The sequence below is a fragment of the Bufo gargarizans genome, chromosome 5, assembly GCF_014858855.1.
Source record: "Bufo gargarizans isolate SCDJY-AF-19 chromosome 5, ASM1485885v1, whole genome shotgun sequence".
In the NCBI taxonomy this organism is placed as follows: Eukaryota; Metazoa; Chordata; class Amphibia; order Anura; family Bufonidae; genus Bufo; species Bufo gargarizans.
In genome coordinates, this window is record NC_058084.1 from 402,935,589 (window position 1) to 402,947,777 (window position 12,189).

Genomic DNA, 12,189 nt, shown 5'->3' on the forward strand with positions numbered 1-12,189 from the left:
GCATCTAACACACAGGCCACAAATATAATACACTGCCCCCCCCAAATATGCTGCACATACATCCCCCAATATACCGTACCGCACAGACAGCCCCCCCATATACTGCACAGACAGCCCCCCCCATATACTGCACAGACCTCCCTATATAATGAGCAGACACCCCCCCATATACTGCACAGACAGCCCCCCATATACTGCGCAGACAGCCCCCCATATACTTCGCAGACAGCACCTCATATACTGCGCAGACAGCCCCCCCATATACTGTGCAGACAGCCCCCCCCATATACTGCGCACACAGCCCCCCCATATACTGCGCACACAGCCCCCCCATATACTTCGCAGACAGCACCTCATATACTGCGCAGACAGCCCCCCCATATACTGCGCAGACAGACCCCCATATACTGCGCAGACAGCCCCCCCATTTAATGCGCAGACAGCCCCCCCATATACTGCGCACACAGCCCCCCCATATACTGCGCAGACAGCCCCCCCATATACTGTGCGACAGACCCCCCCATATACTGTGCGACAGCCCCCCAATACACTGCGCAGACAGCCCCCCAATACACTGCACAGACAGCCCCCCCATATACTGCGCAGACAGCCCCCCCCATATACTGTGCAGACAGCCCCCCATATACTGCGCAGACAGCCCCCCATATACTGCGCAGACAGCCCCCCCATTTAATGCGCAGACAGCCCCCCCATTTAATGCGCAGACAGCCCCCTATATACTGCGCAGACAGACTCCCAAATATACTGTGCAGACAGCCCCCAAATATACTGTGCAGACAGCCCCCCAAATATACTGCGCAGACAGCCCCCCAAATATACTGTGCAGACAGCCCCCTAAATATACTGTGCAGACACCCCCCATATACTGTGCAGACAGCCCCCCATATACTGTGCAGACAGCCCCCCCATATACTGTGCAGACAGCCCCCCAAATATACTGTGCAGACAGACCCCCCCATATACTGTGCAGACAGACCCCCTATATAATAGAACCTATATATAGGAGGACAATCAGTCAAGAACCAATATGAGAATAGCTCCTGCAAAGGGTTAAAAGTGCTTTTGGCATGGATATTCATGCTTACCCTCGGCGCTTGCGCACTGGGACGTAATTTTCCCCTACCATCACATTGCGCAGGCGCGTATATCGGGTGGATTTTAATGAGTTAACTGCGCTTGCGCACTGACCCGTGATTTTTCCCTACCTTGGCTCCCAGACGCATGCGCAGGTTCCCGGCGTGCTGCTAAGTTCAGCCTTGAGCTTTTCACTAGAGTGTCCTTTTGGGCATGCGCAGATGGAGAAAAGTGAGACACGCCCCCCGACGTCATCGCTCATGCGACAGGAAGTCAGAGGGTAGGGAAATCTCACGAGGTAGGGTAGTATAACGCGTCACCGGTTTACACTATACTATCAACGGTGAATATAATACATTACTAGATCATTACTAGGTCCCTACCACGTAAGACATGAGTCGGTTTACACTATATTACCAACTTTGAATACAGTATATGGACCATTATTGAGTCTCTGTTATAAAGGAAGGATTGACAGAGGAGAACCTTGTACTGAATACAAACGTGAAGTCAATGTACTGAGACTCTTTATGTATTTATGTATTTCTTATACTGCGGTCAGAGGGAATTACTCCTTTTTTATTGAATACTTCAAATACAATGCCTTTCCCAAAAAAAGTTGCCACCAAAAAAAAAATGCGATTCTCAATGGGGTTAAGGTCTGGACTCTGTGGTGGCCAATCCATGTGTGAAAATGATGTCTCATGCTCCCTGAACCACTCTATCAAAATTTGAGCCCAATGAATCCTGGTATTGTCATCTTGGAATATGCCCGTGCCATCGGGGAAGAACAAATCCACTGATGGAATAACCTGGTCATTCAGTATGTTCAGGTAGTCAGCTGACCTCATTCTTGGATCACATACTGTTGCTGAACCTAGACCTGACCTACTGCAGCCACCCCAGATCATAGCACTGCCCCCACAGGCTTGTAGTGTGTAGGCACTAGGCATGATGGGTGCATCACTTCATCTGCCTCTCTTCTTAGGCTACTTTCACACTAGCGTTCGGCTAGCGTTCGATCGGATCCGTTCTGAACGGATCCGATCATAATAATGCAGACGGAGGCTCCGTTCAGTACGGATCCGTCTGCATTATTTTAGCAAAAAAAAGCTAAGTGTGAAAATAGCCTAGTACGGATCCGTCCAGACTTTCAATGTAAAGTCAATGGGGGACGGATCCGCTTGAAGATTGAGCCACATTGTGGCATCTTCAAACGGATCCGTCCCCATTGACTTACATTGAAAGTCTGGACGGATCCGCACGGATCCGCACGCCTCCGAACGGCCAGGCGGACACCCGAACGCTGCAAGCAGCGTTCAGCTGTCCGCCTGTCCGTGCGGAGGCGAGCGGAGCGGAGGCTGAACGCCACCAGACTGATGCAGTCTGAGCGGATCCGCCTCCATTCAGACTGCATCAGGGCTGGACGGCTGCGTTCGGGTCCGCTCGTGAGCTCCTTCAAACGGAGCTCACGAACGGAAACCCGAACGCTAGTGTGAAAGTAGCCTTACCCTGATGAGCCCATCACTCTGGAACAAGGTAAATCTGGAATCATCAGACCACATGACCTTCCAATCTTTATGCTCCCTAGCAAATTGAAACTTTTTTTTCTGGTTTGCCTCACTGATTAGTGGTTTTCTTACGGCTACACAGCTGTTCAGTCCCAATCCCTTAAGTTCTCTTGGCATTGCGCGTGTGGAAATGCTCTTACTTTCACTATTAAACATAGCCCTGAGTTCTACTGTTGTTTTTCTTTGATTTGATTTCACCAAACGATCACGATCATTCAGGATTTTTTCCCCGCCACATTTCTTCCTCGAATACGATGGGTCCCCACTATCCTTCCAGTTTTTATAATGCGTTGGACAGTTCTTAACCCAATTTTAGTAGTTTCTGCAATCTCCTTAGATGTTTTCTCTGCTTGATGTATGCCAATGATTTGACCCTTCTCAAACAGACTTACATCTTTTCCACGACCACGAGATGTGTCTTTCAACATCGTTGTTTAAGAAATGAGAAGCAACTCATTGCACCAGTTGGGGTTAAATAACTTATTGCCAGCTGAAAGATAATCGCCCATGCAGTAATTATCCAATAGGAGGCTCATAACAATTTGCTTAGTTAAATCCAGATGACGATTTTGGGACAGGCAGTGTATATACCTAAGTTAATGGATATGGCATTGACAAACTAACCATGTCCATTACCCTATGTCTGTCATACATACGTATAGTATCTTTTACTGAGAGCATCCAGGCATATATTTTATACCTTACTAGTGGTATCAAGCAATGTAATATTTTATCAGAATAGCTATATGGCTGACAGACATTATATTTTTATTGCCTAACACTGCCCATATTATATTTTATTTTATTATTATTTTTTGGGGGTCCTTTTGGGGTTTCATTTTGGGTTGTATTTATTATTAGTATTTTATATTTTTACAGATGTACTAATAAATGCTTATAAGTTTTGATGTACATACATCTAATCACTGTTTTTGAGTGGTTCCAAATGAAGAGTGCATGTCTACAATTTATTATATAACCATTCATTATTAGTGTTTCCCTAACAGTGGACACATGACGTTTGGCCATTAGTAGAGTCTTTTGTAAGTTTTTTTTCTCACCTTTTTAAGAATTGCCCATTGTGCTCTTGGAAATGTGTCACCAAAAAATGTATCTGCCAGTTAAAACCAGATAGTAATAATTCCTTTTTTCCTAATCTGTTTTTATTTTTTGATTGTTGATTTATTTAATTTAATTTTCTGAACATTATTATGGGGGCAGCCATCGGTCTGAGCTGTTCTTAACAGAATTTGCAAAACATTAAAAATTGCTTTACGGTAGCTCCATGGTCCATAGACACAATGGTCAGGAGGGGACCTCCGTGACTTCTATGGGAGAGTTTTCCCTGCATACTCTGTGACCTGTGCAGAAGTCATTGTACAGGGAAAGAATAGATGAGCTCTGACAATCACCTATTGTGAATGGTGGATCCTGTCTTATCTATACACAGAGGTGATGTCATTACAGGCTGGATTAGAATGAGTTAACTTCAGTAAAGAGATCTGTGCAAACCAAGAAGTGGTGCCAATTATTAAACTTAGTGGCCAGTGAAAAAAACTGCAGGATTTTGAGTTTTAGTTTAAAGGGGTTCTGCAGTTTTTTAAACTGATGAGCTATCCTCTGGATAGATCACCAGCATCTGATCGGCGGGGGTCCGACACCCGGGAATTCTGCCGACCAGCTGTTTGAGAAGGCAGCGGCACTGGCAGTAGCTCCGCGGCCTTCTCGCTGTTTACCGCAGGCCCAGTGACGTCACAACTAGTATCAATGGCCTGGGCGTGGCTAAGCTCTGTTCACTTGAATGGAGCTTAGCCGTGCCTAGGCTAGTGATACTAGTCGTGACGTCACTGGGCCTGCGGCAAACAGCGAGAAGGCCGCGGAGCTACTGCCAGCGCCGCTGCCTTCTCAAACAGCTGATCGGAAGGGGTCCCGGGTGTCGGACCCCTGACGATCAGATGCTGATGATCTATCCAGAGGATAGATTATCAGTTTTAAAAAACTGCAGAACCCCTTTAAATATAAGGAGTGGCATGGAAAATTTAAAAGAATATCATAATTTATTTATTTTATGTTAAATATAAAAAAGTTATTTAAACTGCAAGTCATTTTCTGATGATACATTCCTTTTAACAGCAAGTCAAGGGAAAGTAGTAGTAGTTCTTAAATGTCTCCATTTGTAAATAATTGATCTAACCTGGATTGATGTACTGTGTCCACGGTTAAACAAATTATCTACAAGGGGTCTTTAATAATGCTTTGGTAGCCTTTTCCAGCTTTATCACATAACACATCTTCTGAGGTCTTCTGAAAGTTGTTTGCATCGAGGCACAGTAACCAATCTTTCTTGAGAAGAACATATTTGTCAGTGACTAGGCTTTGTGTGCCTTTATTTAAATGACAATGCACCTGTGAGATCCATACTTCCAGTCTCATCTCCTTAATTAACCTTTTTCCCATTAGGTGTTGGAACAGTCATTAATACAGAAGTCCCCTTACGTTTTCCTTCTGCACTGTGAATGTTTATTAACTGGGCTCAATAAAATATAAGAAAGTAACAACTGTTTCTGTGTTATTAGTTTAGTTACATTGTGATTGCCTGTAATTGTGAATTATTTGACATTCAGACCCTATTTTATTAGTAATCAATGCAGAAATCAAGGTTATTCCAAGGGGGTTCACTCATTGTTGCAACTATATTCAGTGACCAGAACAGATTTCATCAGATTCCATTATTGAAGTGCAGGGAAACCTTTCCCAAATGTTTTTTCGGAGAAGGCCTTTTGCAGTTACATGATGTAATTACACTAGTGAGAAAGTTATAGGGCTGAACATTTTAAAACCCATTGACCACTTAGGTACATAACACAGCCAGATTATAGGTAGATAGTACTTGAAGAGGTTGTCTGCTTTGTGCAATCTCTACCTGCTAGTATCTTAGATGAAATCTTGCAGTACGTTTTTTATTTCTCTGCAGCGCCACCACAGGAGAAATTAAGCATTACACAGTTCCATTTCAAATCAATGAGTTGTGTAATCCAGATAGGAGTACTCGGTCTCTTCCTCAGTAAACTCTCCCCTCTCCGATTTATCTTGAATGCAGGAGCGAATTGGCCATAGACCCAACAAGGAAATTTCCCGGTGGGCCAATGCCCAGGGGGCCACTGAAGCTCTCTTGATGGCTGCAGGCCAGGTACATAATGATAATAATAATAATAATAATAAAATGGATTTATATAGCGTCACCATATTCCTCAGCGCTTTACAAATTCATAGGGTTCATGTACGAAACAAAAGGAACGGGGGTGCCAGCAGGCCCAGAAGCAATGAGCGCTTCCATCAATACAGATGAAAGCGCTCATTGCTGAAGTGCTGACACCCACATACTGCAGCGGGGCAGGGAACGGAGCGCATAGTTCCCTGCCCCGCTGCCGACCACCACCATAGGCTTCAGGTCTAGTAGGCCTGGAGCCTATGCGGTAGTGAAATCCCGGCGCAGGCGCGCGTGATGACGTCATCGCGCGTGCCTGTGCCGGGACTCAGCAACACAGTGCCGGGACTCTACGAGCAAGCGCAGGTAAGTATTTAGCTTTTCTTTTTTTTTTCTTTCCTTTTATGTGCCAACTTTGGGGGACATGAGGGGGCCGGGGTGCATACATGACAGAGGACGTGTGGGGGGAAAATATGATGGGATACTGTGTGGGGGCAAATTATTATATTTTATTTTATGTGCCAACTTTGGGGGACATGAGGGGGGTGCACACAGGAGGACGTGTGGGGGAAATGGTGGGATACTGTGTGGCACAGTGGGGGCAAATTATTATGGGAGGATTACTATGTGGGGGGAAAATTACTATATGGGCAATGTGGGGGACACTACTGTGTGGGGGGCAGCGTGGGGGCACTACTGTGTGGGGAGACACTACTGTGTGTGGGGCAGCGTGGGGGACACTACTGTGTGGGGGGAAGCGTGGGGGACACTACTGTGTGGGGGGCAGCGTGAGGGACACTACTGTTTGGGGGGCAGCGTGGGGGACACTACTGTGTGGGGGGCACTACTGTGTGGGGAGCAGTGTGGGGGACACTACTGTGTGGGGGGCAGTGTGGGGGTCACCACACTGTGTGGGACACTACTGTGTGGGGGAAATTGCAGTGTGGGGGAAATTACTGTGTGGGGGCAGCATGGGGGCCTTTCTATTGGGGAGGCACTGTAGGGGCCATTCTATTATTTCTGGGGACACTATACAGGGATTATTACCTGGAGCACAGTATTGGGTGTTATTATTATTGGGGGCACTCAATGGGACATTATAACTGCTGTGGACACTATAGGGACATTTTGGGTAATTTATCAAACTGGTGTACAGTAGAACTGGCTTAGTTGCCCATAGCAACCAATCATATTCCACCTTTCATATTTGACAGCTCTTTTGGAAATCCAGTTCTACTTTACACCAGTTTGATAAATGACCCCAATTATGTCTATTAGGTCACAATTTGTTCAGCAGTATAGTACCTGGGACATTGGGGGGCACAACTGTGGATGGCAGCAGGATGACACTGTGGGGATACCAAAATGGGGGGGGGGGGGTTGATAGAAAATTTTTGAAATCTAACGTGTCTGTGTTACAAACTCTGTAGAGACGAGATGCGGCTGAAAGAATTTGTCATGGCGATCTAACGGAGGAGAAGAGGAAAGAGAAGGTCTACATAACAGGAGATGTCCCTGGATGTAAGAGGTATGTGGTCAAGTATTGGGGGGGGGGGGGGCAGAGAAATGACCCGTCCCGGGTGCCAAACACCCTGGGCACATGGGCACAGCACTAGTCTTGAATAACCCCTTTAATTAAAAAAAATATACAGTTTTAGGCACTCCCTATTTTTTCGGTGGCCTATCACACCCCCTAATCTAACTCTTCACTCCCCCCTTCATCATCTTTCTTCTGAACCTAATCCATCATCAACTGTCCACACCCCATACACTCAAAGGCACTACAAATATTGTCTGGTGACTGGCTATTTCAGCTTCATATCCACTATTTTATTGTGTTAAAGGGGTATTCCTATCTCATTGATCCTATTTTAATTTGTTATAGAAGTGCCTGTGAGCATTTTTTTGTAATTACGTTCCTTTAGCAAATCCCTACCTATCTTGGAAAAAAAATCTATCAATCCTACCCCACTGTTGTCTTCTGGTATCCACCGCTTGTGGGCCGCGCCTGCGTAGAACACATTTTCTTCCCCCAGCCGGGTAGCACATACAGAGATGCGCATGCTCTGTATGCAGAGCAGCTCTGTACTATACTCCGCCAGGAAGAACTCACCACTGTGCATGCGCAGCGGCGTGGGTGTTCGTGGTTCTGTACTATACTGGCCAGGAAGTAGTCACCATGGCGCATGCGCGGCGGCGTGCTCGTTAAAGACAGCGATGCGTGGCCCGGCCGGGACGAGCCTTCAATCAAGCTCACTAAGACCGTCCAGCCTCACAAGCCGGAAACCAGTAAGTGAACAGCGCAGCTCGCAGCAGGTGAGTATGAAATTGCTAGATGGGACAACCCCTTTAAGATGGCCGGAAAGTTTTGCCAATGAAGTTGAAGCTGACACAAAAATTGGTGTTTGTGTATGTGGTCAAGAAAAAATAATTCATCAGTTAGTATTCTGCATTTTCATTACCTAGTACAGAAACCATATAATTCTCCAGTGATCCTGGTGTGATAAGCATCTGACAGTTTTTTGCATCAATATTTTAAGTCCAGACCAACAGAAGGAAAACGTTTGTCAAAAACTGATGCACCCAGGGACGTCAAAGATGACCAAAATAAAGTAGCTGCTCTTCAAGGAGAAGTAAAGGTTTTCATATTGCTAGGAAATGTTAAAACTCATTTAAAGAAACCTTTTAAGAAAGGAATTCCCTACCATTCATCTGAGTCTACTGGACTTGTTTTTGATGAGTTAGTCCAGGGAATTACCTACTACAAAGTGATTTTATCTTGCATCTTATGATGTGTTCTTCAAGTGTGACATGGCGTGAGGGGCAGCGGGATGGGGAATTGGAGACAAAGGACCTTATTCTGTATACATGGCAAAACAGATACTTGACAGGAAGGATCACGTTGCATGAAGGAACCCTGGGTAAGAGAGACAAAGTGACTGCTGAAAGACCAGCGAGATGGATATACTAACTAGGCCATAAAGACAAGTGACTGCTGAAAGTCAAGTGACTGATGACTGATTGGTGCACCATGTTAGAATGTTCTTTTTTCAGACATGGATGTACAGTAACATGTTGAGTGACTGCATAGGTGAAGCATAATATAGAAGATCTCAGAGATACTGGGATAAATTGTTAATAGGATGTATATTTACAGTAACCACTTAAGCCATTTGCTTGGATTACATTCTAAGATTAAACTTTTAATTTTTCAACTCAAAATTATTTTGAGCCCTAGACAGGTTAAAATTTCAAATCTGCTAAACCACAAGAGGGAGCTCAGGAGCATAGTGCATGCAATTTATACATTGAACTCAGTAATATAGTGCAGTGCATTGTACTCCTATGCTCCCCCTGGTGGGTTTGCAAGCATGTAGAATTTTAGCAATTAACCCTAAGGATACCAGAGTTTTTTTTAGTTTTTTTTTTCATTTTGTTCCTACGGTGTTTCCTATTTGGCAAAACTGACCTGTGCCTTTCATTCTCTGGGTCAGTACAATTACAATGCTATAAAACACGTGGATAGAGTTGAGCGAACACCTGGATGTTCGGGTTCGAGAAGTTCGGCCGAACTTCCCAGAAATGTTCGGGTTCAGGAAGTCAATGGGGACCAGAACTCTTCGGCACTAAAAAGGCTGTAAAATAGCCCAGGAAAGGGCTAGAGGGCTGCAAAAGGCAGCAAAATGTAGGTAAATCCCCTGCAAACAAATGTGGATAGCGAAATGAATAAAAATAAAAATAAAATAATTAAAATGAACCAATATCAATTGGAGAGAGGTCTCATGGCAAAGAATCAGGCTTCATGTCACCCACCATTGGAACAGGCCACTGTCAGATATTTAGGCACCGGCACCCAGACAGAGGAGAGAGATCCCATAGCAGAGATTCAGGCTTCATGTCATAGCAGAGAATCAGGCTTCACGTCACCCAACACTGGAACAGGCCACTGTCAATATTTAGGCCCCGGCACCCAGACAGAGGAGAGAGGTCCCATTGCAGAGAATCAGGCTTCATGTCATAGCAGAGAATCATGCTTCATGTCACCCAACACTGGAACAGACCACTGTCAGATATTTTTAGGCCCCGGCACCCAGACAGAGAAGAGAGGTCCCATAGATGAGATTCAGGCTTCATGTCATAGCAGAGAATCAGGCTTCATGTCACCCAACACTGGAACAGGCCACTGTCAGATATTTTTAGGCCCCGGCACCCAGACAGAGGAGAGGTTCATTCAACTTTGGGTAGCCTCGCAATATAATGGTAAAATGAAAATAAAAAATGGATTGAATGAGGAAGTGCCCTGGAGTACAATAATATATGGTTAAGGGGAGGTAGTTATAAATGTCTAATCTGCACAAGGGATGGAAAGGTCCTGTGGGATCCATGCTTGGTTCATTTTTATGAACGTCAGCTTGTCCACATTGGCTGTAGACAGGCGGCTGCGTTTGTCTGTAATGACGCCCCCTGCCGCGCTGAATACACGTTCAGACAAAACGCTGGCCGCCGGGCAGGCCAGCACCTCCAAGGCATAAAAGGCTAGTTCTGGCCACGTGGACAATTTGGAGACCCAGAAGTTGAATGGGGCCGAACCATCAGTCAATACGTGGAGGGGTGTGCACACGTACTGTTCCACCATGTTAGTGAAATGTTGCCTCCTGCTAACACGTTCCGTATCAGGTGGTGGTGCAGTTAGCTGTGGCGTGGTGACAAAACTTTTCCACATCTCTGCCATGCTAACCCTGCCCTCAGAGGAGCTGGCCGTGACACAGCTGCCTTGGCGACCTCTTGCTCCTCCTCTGCCTTCGCCTTGGGCTTCCACTTGTTCCCCTGTGACATTTGGGAATGCTCTCAGTAGCGCGTCTACCAACGTGCGCTTGTACTCGCGCATCTTCCTATCACGCTCCAGTGCAGGAAGTAAGGTGGGCACATTGTCTTTGTACCGGGGATCCAGCAGGGTGGCAACCCAGTAGTCCGCACACGTTAAAATGTGGGCAACTCTGCTGTCGTTGCGCAGGCACTGCAGCATGTAGTCGCTCATGTGTGCCAGGCTGCCCAGAGGTAAGGACAAGCTGTCCTCTGTGGGAGGCGTATCGTCATCGTCCTGCCTTTACCCCCAGCCACGCACCAGTGATGGGCCCGAGCTGCGTTGGGTGCCACCCCGCTGTGAACATGCTTCATCCTCATCCTCCTCCACCTCCTCCTTATCCTCTTCCTCCAGTAGTGGGCCCTGGCTGGCCACATTTGTACCTGGCCTCTGCTGTTGCAAAAAACCTCCCTCTAAATCACTTCTAAGAGACTGGCCTGAAAATGCTAAAAATGACCCCTCTTCCTCCTCCTCCTCCTCCTCCTGGGCCACCTTCCATCATCGCCCTAAGTGTTTTCTCAAGGAGACATAGAAGTGGTATTGTAACGCTAATAACGGCGTCATCGCCACTGGCCATGTTGGTGGAGTACTCGAAACAGCGCAACAGGGCACACAGGTCTCGCATGGAGGCCCAGTCATTGGTGGTGAAGTGGTGCTGTTCTGTAGTGCGACTGACCCGTGCGTGCTGCAGCTGAAACTCCACTATGGCCTGCTGCTGCTCGCACAGTCTGTCCAGCATGTGCAAGGTGGAGTTCCACCTGGTGGGCACGTCGCATATGAGGCGGTGAGCGGGAAGGCCGAAGTTACGCTGTAGCGCAGACAGGCGAGCAGCGGAAGGATGTGAACGCCGGAAGCGCGCACAGACGGCCCGCACTTTATGCAGCAGCTCTGACATGTCGGGGTAGTTGAGAATGAACTTCTGCACCACCAAATTCAGCACATGCGCCAGGCAAGGGATGTGCGTCAAACCGGCTAGTCCCAGAGCTGCAACGAGATTTCGCCCATTATGGCACACCACCAGGCTGGGCTTGAGGCTCACCGGCAGCAACCACTCGTCGGTCTGTTGTTCAATACCCCGCCACAACTCCTGTGCGGTGTGGGACCTGTCCCCCAAACATATGAGTTTCAGAATGGCCTGCTGACGTTTACCCCGGGCTGTGCTGAAGTTGGTGGTGAAGGTGTGTGGCTGTCTGGATGAGCAGGTGGAAGAAGAGGAGGAGGAAGCCGAGTAGGAGGAGGAGGCTACAGGAGGCAAAGAATGTTGCCCTGCGATCCTTGGCGGCGGAAGGACGTGCGCCTGGGTCCCAGCCGCCACTACATTTATCCGGTGTGCGGTTAGGGAGATATAGCGTCCCTGGCCGTGCTTACTGGTCCATGTATCTGTGGTTAGGTGGACCTTGCCACGGATGGCGTTGCGCAGTGCACACTTGATTTTATCGGATACTTGGTTG